At 37.5% G+C, this 12052-nt stretch overlaps 1 pseudogene; it reads right to left on the bottom strand.

Moving 5' to 3' along the window:
* Window positions 1-1049: 1049 nt before the first annotated feature.
* LOC124514233 (sorting nexin-19-like) lies at window positions 1050-10827 on the bottom strand (annotated as a pseudogene).
* Window positions 10828-12052: the final 1225 nt, after the last annotated feature.

A 12052-nucleotide genomic window follows, 5' to 3' on the forward strand; every position in this document is an offset into this window, starting at 1 on the left:
GTGTACAAAAAAAATGTAAGGATATTCTTGGTAAGGAAATTTCCAGACTTTATGGTTTTATCTTGCTTCTTAAGAACAGAATCATTTACACATCACTACTCTTAGGTCCTTGAAAGATATTTTCTCTTCATATTCTTCTATATCCATAGAATGTTATTAGTAAACACACACACACACACACACACACACACACACACACCTCTCTTAAAAGGAAACTTAAACCTAAGTCCCTAAAATTATAGAGACATCCTTATTATTATATCATACATTTTAGGCCATGGCTTCACAAACTGTATAGCAATAATGTGTGGGTTCTCATTAAACTAGTGACCCAATATAAGTTTGTCAAAATTTTTTTAAGCAATTGCCTAAATGTGCAACATATTGCACCATATGCTTTGTCTCTGACTGGATACGGTTGATGGGAGACCACTAAGAATGTTTCCCAGTTCAAAATCCAATAGAACTTTTTGGGGAAGCATCGTTACATAATCACACAAAAATTATTTGTTTCCTCCTTTCTAACTGCCACTGCCTATGTGCTCCTGTCATAAACCTGATTCAGTCTCAGTCTATTCAAGTTCAGCCCTAAGTGTAAAACCTTAAATGCAAACTTGGTCATTCCTCTGCTCAAAACTTTTCAATCATGCAGAGTTCCTAGTTGCATGAATCTGGCTAGCTTGAACACCAAATAATTGAGTATAAGTATTAGATACATAACAGAATAAATGGGAGAGATTTAAAAAATATGGATAGGATAATGGGTGTAAGCCAAAGCTATTCTGCAAGACAAGAAGCAGACAATGTCATATATACTCTTTTTACAGGTATAGAAATAGGTATGCATGCTATTGGCACATACATTGCCCTATCTCCTGCTACAAATGGAGTAGAACTGGGAAGAAGATTTCCACAGAGACCCCAAGCAGGACTTCTGAGATAAACCCAATTCCAGAGGGCACAGGCTTCCCAACTGGTGTCTCAGTAGCAAAGTAGTTCTCCTTTCCCAACCATTTCCCATCTATGGCTAAGGGGAGACATCCATCCTCTTACCCCGGAGTACCTGATACTGATGTGATCATGGTAGATCCCTCAACAGAGGTACTGTTATCTGAGAATCCCAGGATTATATCCTAAAGGCAGTAAATCAAATGCTTGTTGATGAGGGGTTGCAGTAGAGACTCCAGAATTAGACTGCAGCTCAGCCAACATTTGTCCACTCTAGGAATTTCTACTATAACATCTGGTAGAACCCCCATCAGGCTTTGCAAAGACTATGTCTCAGAAGCCACCTTCTGTTCCTGGGTCCTTATAGACTGTGGATACTTACACAAAATTCCACCGTGCCAGATGGACTCCTAAAGAAGCCAGAGGCACCATACTCCAGACATGTTAGATCGGCCACTTGCACCTCTAGCCACTTCTGAATCAGAATACCAAAGTTAAAATGAAGAACTTTCTGCGTATTTTCTACACATAGTCATCTCCTCTGTTCCATTAGCAGCAAGAGGAACAGATCCAGAGTTGTGTCAGTGAACTCTGTCTCTGTGCCCAGGTCACCACTGCTGAGGTCTTGGGTTGGCACAGCTGTCTGACAAGTAACCGTCTACATGTCCTTTTGGGATTCATTCAGGATGTTTTTGGGGCTTTTGCTGGCTGCATTTCTAGCAGCTGGTATGTTAGTATTCTAGCCAGTAAATCATCATTGCTATTGTACTAACCAGCGGCCATCAATATTAGTGACCTAGTGGCTGTGAATCCCTAACACCCCAATGTTGTTATTGATACTTAAAACCCCAGTTTGGAGGGTTCATTTGGTCAAGCCAAAAAGGGTCTCTCTGCCTGCATTGCTTCTATTGCACGATGTGGGCAGTAGCTTCCTTGAATACTATACATAATGGAAAAGAGGTCCCCAATTGGGAGGAATAGCTAGATGATAGAAATAGAAAGAGTTAATGAATGAATGAAATCCTTGACTCCAGTGTCTCACCTCCTTAAAAAATAACTTCCTGACTCTCTAGTGCTTTCACAGAAAGGTGAAGCCCCTTTGCCTGGCCTTTAAGGCTCTTCCTGCTATAGACATTCCTTATCTCTCCATTGTGTATTCCCAGATAGCTTCAAATTCAATATTCCAGAACCAGACAACAACTTTGTGGTTTTATCTTGAGTGGTGCTCTTACTTCTAAACTTTGTTGAAGGCGCATTTCATTTTTGTTCCCACAAACCACTTTAAAGATATTCTGGAAACCTCTACCAATAAATAGTTACGGAACTTCATTTATCAAGATGCCTCTCAGAGCACCCTGTAGCTCAGGTAACCAAAAGGGGCTAATTTTTTCTTCAAATAGTTTTAAGCATCTAACTAGTGGTTATATTTCATTTTACATTAAAGGGAGTCCTAAGTTTACCATTGGACTATAGAATTGTCTATATTTTATAATCATGTATTTGTTGAAAATTATTGGGAAGTGATGGATTTCTCAGCTTCAAGCAATGTCTTTAGTGTTTTTCTGATCATGTCACTTAATTTCCCTTTTAAGAATAGCAGTTCAATCCCCATATGTGAGACAACGGTATACAGTTTAATACACATGAACCCAAGAAAAGATGGGCAGGAGATTCTTTCCAAAGCAGGAAGATGATGAGTACCAGCAAAATGACATTTCTCACCTGGAAAAATGTGAAGTGCAAATGTGAGCATGATAAGGTCAAAGTGAAAGTGGAGACCTCATTAGCTTAGAAAAAAGAGAGGGCCCAAACAGACATGTAGGAAAACTTGAGGACTAACATTCAATTCTTAATTGACTCTCAGCAAGATGAATTCAAAGAAGTTTTACTATAAAGAATGAGCCATGACTGCCTAGATTTATATTTTTAGTTCCAAGGAAGCATTGCAAGTTTGCAGCCAAATGAGCAAAGATATTTAGAACAAGAATCAATTTCTTAATCTTTATGACCGTGATACATTCTTGGCTCTTTCACTTCCAACCTCAAGTAAGGGACTTGGAAAAGTTCTACTGTTTGCAACCTAAACTTTCCTAGATTCAATGACATCAAAAAAAAAAAAAAGAGTCTTCTGAAAAGGAATTATTCATTCTTCTGTCATCTCAAAATTCCGTCTGCCTCTATTATCTAGTTGTTTCCTTCTGCTTTGTAGCATAGTTAAAATTCTGACCCAACCATATTTTATAGCATATTTTTCTCTATTAAGTGCAGATAGCGGTCCTGGTTTAAGAGAGTTTTGGTGAGATCTATTTTGGTGTTCTATGTAAAGCACCCTGCACACTGCCTTGCACATAGTAGAAGCCAATGGTTCTATTTCTACCCTTTTACCTCCTACTCTGTTCTTTTTTTTTGCAGATCACCCTTGATGGAAGATACAAAGTTATATGCTCTCCTTTGTCTGCTGCAGGAATAGAAACAGTGTTTTGCTGATTAGAGGAATTCCAACCTGTACCAATACCAGAATTTTATAAATAAGGAATTTGAGGCTGAAAGTCATAAACTAGCTGGCTTACAATGACTTGACAGACTAATGGCAGAACTGAATCCTGATTATTTCTTTTTATGACATCTATGTAATTGCTTTATTAATATATTAATTTATTAAAAACATTAATAAATGCAATAAGAGTAACTCTTTTCTTTGTTGTCTTAGTAAGTAATATATTGTTTTTACAATTTTTATGTTAATTTATTTTTTTAGAGAGACAGAGCTCAAGCAGGGGAGTGGCAGAGAGAGAGGGAGACACAGAATCCAAAGCAGGCTCCCAGCTCTGAGCTGTCAGCACAAAGCCCAAAGTGGGGTTCGAACTCACAAACTGAGATCATGACCTGAGCCGAAGTCGGATGCTTAACCGACTGAGCCATTCAGATGTCCCTGTCTCAGTAATATCTTGTAGGCTTAAGAGTATTCTAGATCTTATCAAGAATTATTAGTTAATTTAGGAATATTCATAGGTTTTATCATGTGATGGAGTTCTTTTTCCTGCCTTCCGTTGGTTGACTTGTGTAAGTGGTTATTTCTATGATTTATACCTATCACCACAGTCATGAACAATTGTTGGTATTTAGTAGGAAAGCACATAAGTACTTTGTTCTGACCATGTTGCACAATCAGATACCAGTGTTTGTCTTGATACTTTCCAACTAATACACAAGACCATATTTATATAATTACTCTCACCTGCCTTGAACAAGATTTATTTAAGTATCTTGGAGTTTCAATATTTTCATCTGCACTGGAAAAATGCTTTGCAATCCCAGCAGATAGTTGAGAGGAAAACTGGTAAATAATGTGTTTTCCAATCCTACTATGTGGTATAGAGAGAACACTGTAAACGGTCAGTTGATGGTCATGCCTTCTTCCTCTCAAAGAAGCTTCATTAGGCTGGAGATGTTTCCTGTCCCTGGAGAAAGCTTGGAGGAATTAAGGGGTGAGCTCAAAAGTAATTGTAACATGAGGACTCATTGCCCAAATGTCACAAAACGAAAATAAGTACATTTTCGTACAGAATATTATCTGTGGCATATTCACACACCTGATAGAAATTAACTTCTCTAGGGCACATGTCTGCTTCTTTTGTTCTCTTCTCCATGGTGCTTAGCACTGTTCTGTGTCAAAGAGATAGGTACAGTGAATGTTCAGGGTGTAATTTTGTCTTGGATATTCTTCCTTATCCGTTAACAAAAAGAACAGACAAAAAGAATCATCATTAACTATAGAATAATGGGTTAATTTTATAAAGTCAGGGGAATTTATTTATTTAAATGATAAGTGAATGAAGAGTATGTAGGAAAAAATCACACCACTGAGATCAAAGGACTGGAAAGTCTCTTCATTGTAGGGTGGTCTTTCTTTTCAGTTCTACAGAAAAGTCTCAAGAGCTGACTTTAAAGGATGGATAGACAGATGAATGAATAAAGATGATGTGGTATATATAGATATGTCTATAGATAGATACAAATATAGATGATGTAGGTATAGATTGATATTATTCATCCATAAAGAAGAATGTGATCTTGCCATTTGCAACAAATTGATGGAGCTGGAGAATATCATGCTGAGTGAAATAAGTCAGTCAGAGAAAGAAAAATGCCATATGATTTCACTCACATGTAGAATTTAAGAAACAAAACAAAGGGACAAAGGGACAAAGAGAGAGAGAGAAACCAAGCCAACAGACTCTTAACCATAGACAGCAAACAGATGGTTACTAGAGGGGAGGTGGGTGGGGGTCTGGGGGAAACAGGTGATGGGGATTAAGAGTACACTTACCACGATTGATGAATATTGAGTAATATATAGAATTGTTCAGTGACTATATTATACCCCTGAAATTCATATAACACTGTATACTAACTATATTGGAGTTAAAAAAAAAAGTGGATAGACAAATTACAGAACCCTGGCTAAAACCATGTAATAGCCTAACACTTCCATACTCACGTATCAAAGAATTTCATCTTCCAAAATAAAATGCCAAATACGCATCAATGTCTGTTTTATGAATTAACATGGCTTATCACTGCACTTGAATGGTACAAGTGTCACAGGTCTGTTTATGGATGTTCCATGCTGAAGTGTGACTTGATGTTGTCTCTCCAAGTTTTGGCTGATGGAGAATGAAGCTGAAATATCTATGATATATTGCACCTTATAAAGACTCTATGGTTATTCCTGAGGGGGTTGGAGGTGAACAGGCTCGTTCTTCACAACTGGGTGCCAAAGTAGGGCTACCAATTTCTGCATCTCTTAGAAATCCCATGATTTACCTTTATTTTTATTAAATATGTATTTGTTTTCAGAGAGAAAGAGTACATAAGCAGGGAAAGGGCAGAGAGAGGGAAAGAGAGAATCCCAAGCCGGCTTCTCAGTATCAGTGCAGAACCTGACACAGGGTTCAATCTCGGGAATGATGAGATCATGACCTGAGCTGAAACAAAGCGTCCTACACTTAACAGAATGAGCCACTCAGGCGCTCCCCATGTTTACTTTGAAAGGATGATCCTATTAATCTATGTGTTTATTTTCTCAAGTCCTATTTCACTCTGCCAAATATTTAATAGACAAAATGATTTTTATAAGGTGCACATTGAAATACTGGGAAATAACTTAAATACCTTACAAAAATGCAACTAAGCAAAACAATGGCATGCCCGCTCCAAGGTATATTATAAACCACTGGAGGGGTGCCTGGGTGGCTCAGTCAATTAAGCCTCCACCGTCCGCTCAAGTTATGATCTCCCAGTTCATGAGTTCAAGCCCCGGGTCGGCTCTGTGCTAACAGCTCAGAGCCTGGATCCTGCTTCGGATTCTGTGTCTTCCTCTCTATCTGCCCCTCCCCCACTCATTCTCTCTCTCTCTCTCTCTCTCTCTCTCTCTCTCTCAAAAATAAATAACATTAAAAATTAAAAAAAAACACTAGATAAGATTTACATAAAGATAACAGCATGCCATTAAAAACTGCTAATATTAAATGAAAGAAAAAGGTTTTGTATGCTAAGTGATTACAGTTGTGCATGATGAAAACATAAATTCACAATAGCAACAAAAATATTTTAAAAATATATTTCCTTATTCGTTCTCTTTTTAAATATATTTTGGGTACACATGCATGTTTATTATTTTAGAATTGGAAAATTATTGTCCTTTATCCAAAAGATAGAAAATATGGCTCTGAATTTTTTAAGAAAATCTACAATTCATCTACTTTATAGCTTACACCACCCCATTCTTGAGTTCATATTTCATTTTTCATTTTTGAAAATTGTTTTTGTTTATGTTTGTTTGCATTTCGTTTAATTTGGTGTCCTTTTTTTTTTTTTTGGATCCAATGATTTTTATTGTTATTGTTGAGGTGCAGGTATGTAATTCCAAATCAATGATTTTCACAGGTCACCAAACAGTTCTTATAAGCAAGTGTTTGAAGTTGCTTCTAGACTTGTTTAGATATAGAAGATTTACTTATGAATTCCATAATGAAACATCAATTTCAGCAAGACTGGTCCTAATTACATTTTTCTCACACATCTTCTGTCTTTACATAATCCCCCCAACTTACCTGCTTTTACTTCTCCTTAGTATAAAACCATAATCATCCTTTGACATATAAATATTTTACTTACTTTTTATCTTTTACAACATGTGACACAAGCACAGCATGTCTTTCTTTTTTTAAAAAAAATTATTATTTGTTGTATATAATGCCTAACATGTACTATTACATTCAATACATGATTGGATGGCTGAATGCAAAGAAATGGAAAGAGAATAAAGTGATTAATTAGGAACAAGACAGTGAACGATTACTGTCTATATGCACACCTCCTTGAACTTTCTGGAAGTGAGGTGAGAGACAAATAGCTGGAGTTGTCCTTCAAGGTTTCTATGCTGTTTACTAGGTTTGCTGTCTGGGAAAAGAGAACATTATACTTTTCCTTCAAGTTAGGTGTGGCCATGGGACTCCATGGCCCAGAAGAAATTCATGGAAGTGATATATGTCACTATTAATAATGCATAGCTACCACATTCCTTTTTTTCTTGTCTCAGCTGTCATGGTAGCACATAGGTGGGTATCCACCATCCAGGGCCCCAAGTGAAGACAGCATAGAGCAGAGACCATCTTGTTGACTTGAGATGGACACATCACATGGATTGGACATAAACCTTCATGGCTTCGTGCTGATTTGTTATAGACTCTTTACCTCAATCCAACCTTCACCATGGTCTGCATCTGCAGTAACTAGAATCTGTCACATGGCAGGCATACAATAAGTATTCTTTGAATGAATAGGAAGGAAAGAAGTTGGAGAATAAAGCAGGAGGGAGTGAACTGTTTTCATCTACATCCCTTTAGGCTAATCCCTTGAAATTTTCCAGAACAAAAGAAGTCAGAGGCACAAAGCTTAGTATCATACATGTGACTAAGGATAAAGGTTGAAATTAAATGATGTATGTCCAACAATGGATCTTGGGGCGCCTGGGTGGCTCAGTCAGTTAAGCATCTGACTTTGGCTCAGGTCATGATATCATAGTTCGTGGGTTCGAGCCTTGTGTTGGGCTCTGTGCTGACAGCTCAGAGCCTGGAGCCTGCTTCGGAGTCTGTGTCTCCTTCTCTCTCTGCCCCTCCCCTGCTCGCACTTTGTGTGTGTCTCTCTTTCAAGAATAAATAATCATTAAAAAAAAATGGATCTTAACGATCTTAGCTAAGAATTAAGTATTTGTTACGTCTCATATATTGCCTACTACTATGTGTTGGGAACTATTCTGGGTTCTCTACACAAACAGATTTAACTTAATTTATTAATTTCTATATGTAATTTATTTATAATTTAATTACCAGAATGTTATTTATTTAATATGTTATCAAATGATTTCAATAATTAACATATTAATTATTTTATTTTAACATAGATTTTCTGTTATGGAAGGAATAGACTGCAGAGGAGCAATGGCTGGCTCAGAAATACCAGCAACTGCTTGAGCAGTTGAATAATAGACTTTCTAAGAGAAGACAACACAGGCTCCACTCTAAGCTCCATCACTTATAAATTCAATAACCTAGGACAAATTGTTTAACTTAGCTGAGCCTTATCGTGTCAATAAAATTAGAATAACAATTATTCCTATCTTACAGTTTTAATGACCCAAATCAATGCCTCTATACGGGTCTTAGCCAAAAGTTTGGAAGTTTTAATGACTGTTTTCTTCTTTGTTTTTGTTTTGCTTCATTTTTGGTTTTGTTTGTTTTTACTTCTTGAGCCCTCAAATTAAAAGTATAAAGTAGGAATTATTATGTCAGCTATGGAAGGGAGTACCTGAAGCTTAGATAAATACCTAACTCGTTGGAGGTGAGGAAAAGGGAGATTAAGCTGTGAGAGATACCGGAAACCGGAGCTTGGCTCGCCACGGTACACACTTCCTGGTTGCTCTTACATAAATCCATGAAGCAATAAATATTGGGAAAGCATGCTTTTGTGACATCACGATGTTAGAGATTCTATGACATGGGCCATGCAGGAGAGCACGCGTCGCACCATTTACACACACACATATGGAAGCGCAGATAGGGAAAGCTAAGTGTGCAATTAACACACAGTTAATAAGCACAGAGGGACAAAAGTCATCTCGGAGACAAAATACTCCCTGGGTGCACAGTTGGGTGAACAAGGTCATAATCCTCCTAGGAAAGGCTTTGACAGTCATAAGGGCCATTAAGCAACAGAAATTTCTGAAAGGAATAGCACAGACAACAGTATCAGCACTTCCTTTCCAGAAGTTTCCAGGAAGGTTGGTCTTTTGACTAAAGTTCCATTCCTTCCCAGCCTTACAGGGACACATGAAGAGATAGAAATGGCAGGCTGACAGGTGTGCCAGAGAGCCTTCAGGGAGAGAAGGCTCTAGATCCTGCCCCAAGCTTTTCTAGTTCATGGAACCTGACAGTTTTCATTATGACTTATCCATTTCTTTTACATTTAGATTTATCTCCTGTGTGTTTCTTTTGCATGAAACAGCCTTCAAATCCACTCCATTTAAAGACACTTATGAATCAAGTTTCTACACCTGCGAGGCAAAGGGCCAGACAGCTTCTCTGTGACACATAGTGACCCTTGACCAGCCAGCATTTTCCTAGTGATACTCATCATTTGTCGAAAGTTTACTGCAAAGTTTTTGAGTTAGTAGCAAGACATTGTTATCTCATGCTGCTGCTCTCATTGCGGTTAAAGAAAAATAATGCAGTTAAGGGACAGCATATTTATATGAGCATAGTTACATGTTTTGTATTACATATATATTACATTACATAAAACTATGGTGTGTCATGTACATATGTACATACAAATGAATGTGTATATATGCACATATATGTATAATACACATATGTGTGTGCATATATACACATATGTGTATATATATTTAGCTTTTATTTTTATTAATTATCAATTATTGCTTAACATATCAAAAACTTAGTGTCTTCAAACAGCACGCACTCATCTTCTCACATTTGTTTTTGAGGTCTCTTATCTGGTCGTGGCTTAACTGGGTCCTCTACTTCAAGATCTCTGCCAGGCTACAATTAAGGTATCAGACAGGGCTATGGTCTCAGGTCCGGTCTCAACTGGCCAAGGATATTAAGTTCATTCATGGCAAGATTCAACTTTTTGCAGGATGTTGGACTGTGGACCTCAGTTCCCTGCTGGCTCTTGACTGGAAATCACCCTTAGTGCTTTCCCCATGTGGGTCTCTCCAACATGACAGTTGACTTTCTCAAAGCTAGCAAGAGAAAGAGAGTCATAAAATAAAATATCCTTATTCTTTTTAATGTTTGTTTATTTTTGAGAGAGAGAGAGAGAGAGAGAGAGAGAGAGACAGTGAGTGGGGAAGAGGCAGAGAGAGAGGCGGCAAAGGATCTGAAGCAGACTCTGTGCTGACAGCAGAAAGCCTGATGCAGGGCTCGAGCTCAGGAACTATGACATCATGACCTGAGTTGAAGTCGGGTGCTTAACCCAGTAAGACACACAGGCACCTAGATACAGTGTTTTTAACCTAGTCACAAAATAATCATTCTATTACTCTTACCACATTCTATTAGCTAGAAACAAGTTACTCAACATGAGGGGGTTTTACATGGCCGAGAATACGAGGAGATGGGAACATCGGTGAGGAGGAGTATTTAGAAGTCTGCGCACTACAGGATATTCTTTCATATCCATTGTTTTATTTACATGTTTCTCATAACAATCCTCTGTATCAATTATCATTGCCCCTGTTTTAAACATGAAGAGGATGAGGTCCTTAGACTTACCTGATTTATCCAGAGTCATAGCACCAATAAAAGATAGCATTGGCTTTGATTTCAAACCATAACTGAATTTTCTCGGCAAATATGCCTCATTTCCCGAGCGAGGTTGGGTGACTCTTCCAGAAACATTACCTGATTAAGGGTATTAATGAATACAGACAAGTTGTATTGATCTAAAGTTCCACCTGTGACATCCTTGGGTTTTCCTTCTTTTGATCTTTAACTGCCTTCAACTTTTCTCATTGGGGAATTAAGAATGGAGGAAGGAGTGCTGGATAATTTAAAATGGTTCATTCACTTCCCCAGACATTATGGATTACTAGAGAACAGGTACTAAGAACACCTGGCAATGCCTGTTTCATCAAGTGTTTGACTGAAGGATTATAAGCCAAAAAGAACATACCATCTGGCCAGTGGAAGTAGATTGTCAGGCATCCATAGATCCTCCTTGGACCTAATTAAAGAAGCCAATTCCATTCAGTTGAATCAAAATGTACCCTGATCTACTTTCTACTGGGTGCTGTGATTGAGTGCTCAAGACACAAAATGAGTGAGAAACAACAAATTGTACCTTTGAGAAGCTCAGTATTATAGTATTATAGGAAAGAGTATAGCGTAAGTGACTTCAGTCGTCCCTGAAGCAGTCCTCTGTGAACCCCTCACTTCTGTGAACCCCTCACTTCTCCCAAGACTAACACTTGTTTGCCATGGGAAGTAGAGTCCAAAAAAAAAATCTTATGTGTATAATTATGGCCCTTATGAACAGAATTCACAAGATTTTGATTAGGTCCTTCCAAACTGTCTTCTCTTTCCTGCTTCATTTTAGGGAGCAATTTATATTCTACCTTTTTTTTTTTTTTGCACCCAAGCCTTTAATGAGAAAATAAAGAGATTTTAACATTTGCTTTGCCAAAGGCTTCTCAAAGGAGACAATAGAACAAAGACCCCAAGAAAACCTCTGTATAAATCCCATAGTTACATCCAAGTTTTCATATACTTAGCATTATTGAACATCTTCTGGCCATGAATGTGGAAGGATTGAAGTTGAATGATGAAGGTAAATTGTGGTTCTTCATTTTGGGAGAAATAAGGTAAAAGATCATTTGGGTTATTTCTGTAGAAGTGTTCTTGTAAAATTATATTTTTATTATATATTACATATACCATGTTTGTCATCTGAATTAGCAAATATAAATATAAATAAAGGAAAGATGAAATATAATAAAATAAATGATTTTCTAGTATTC

This window comes from Lynx rufus, unplaced genomic scaffold, assembly GCF_022079265.1.
Source record: "Lynx rufus isolate CCGP_SWC_20201006 ecotype Redwood Valley unplaced genomic scaffold, mLynRuf1.p SCAF_2, whole genome shotgun sequence".
NCBI classification, from domain to species: Eukaryota; Metazoa; Chordata; class Mammalia; order Carnivora; family Felidae; genus Lynx; species Lynx rufus.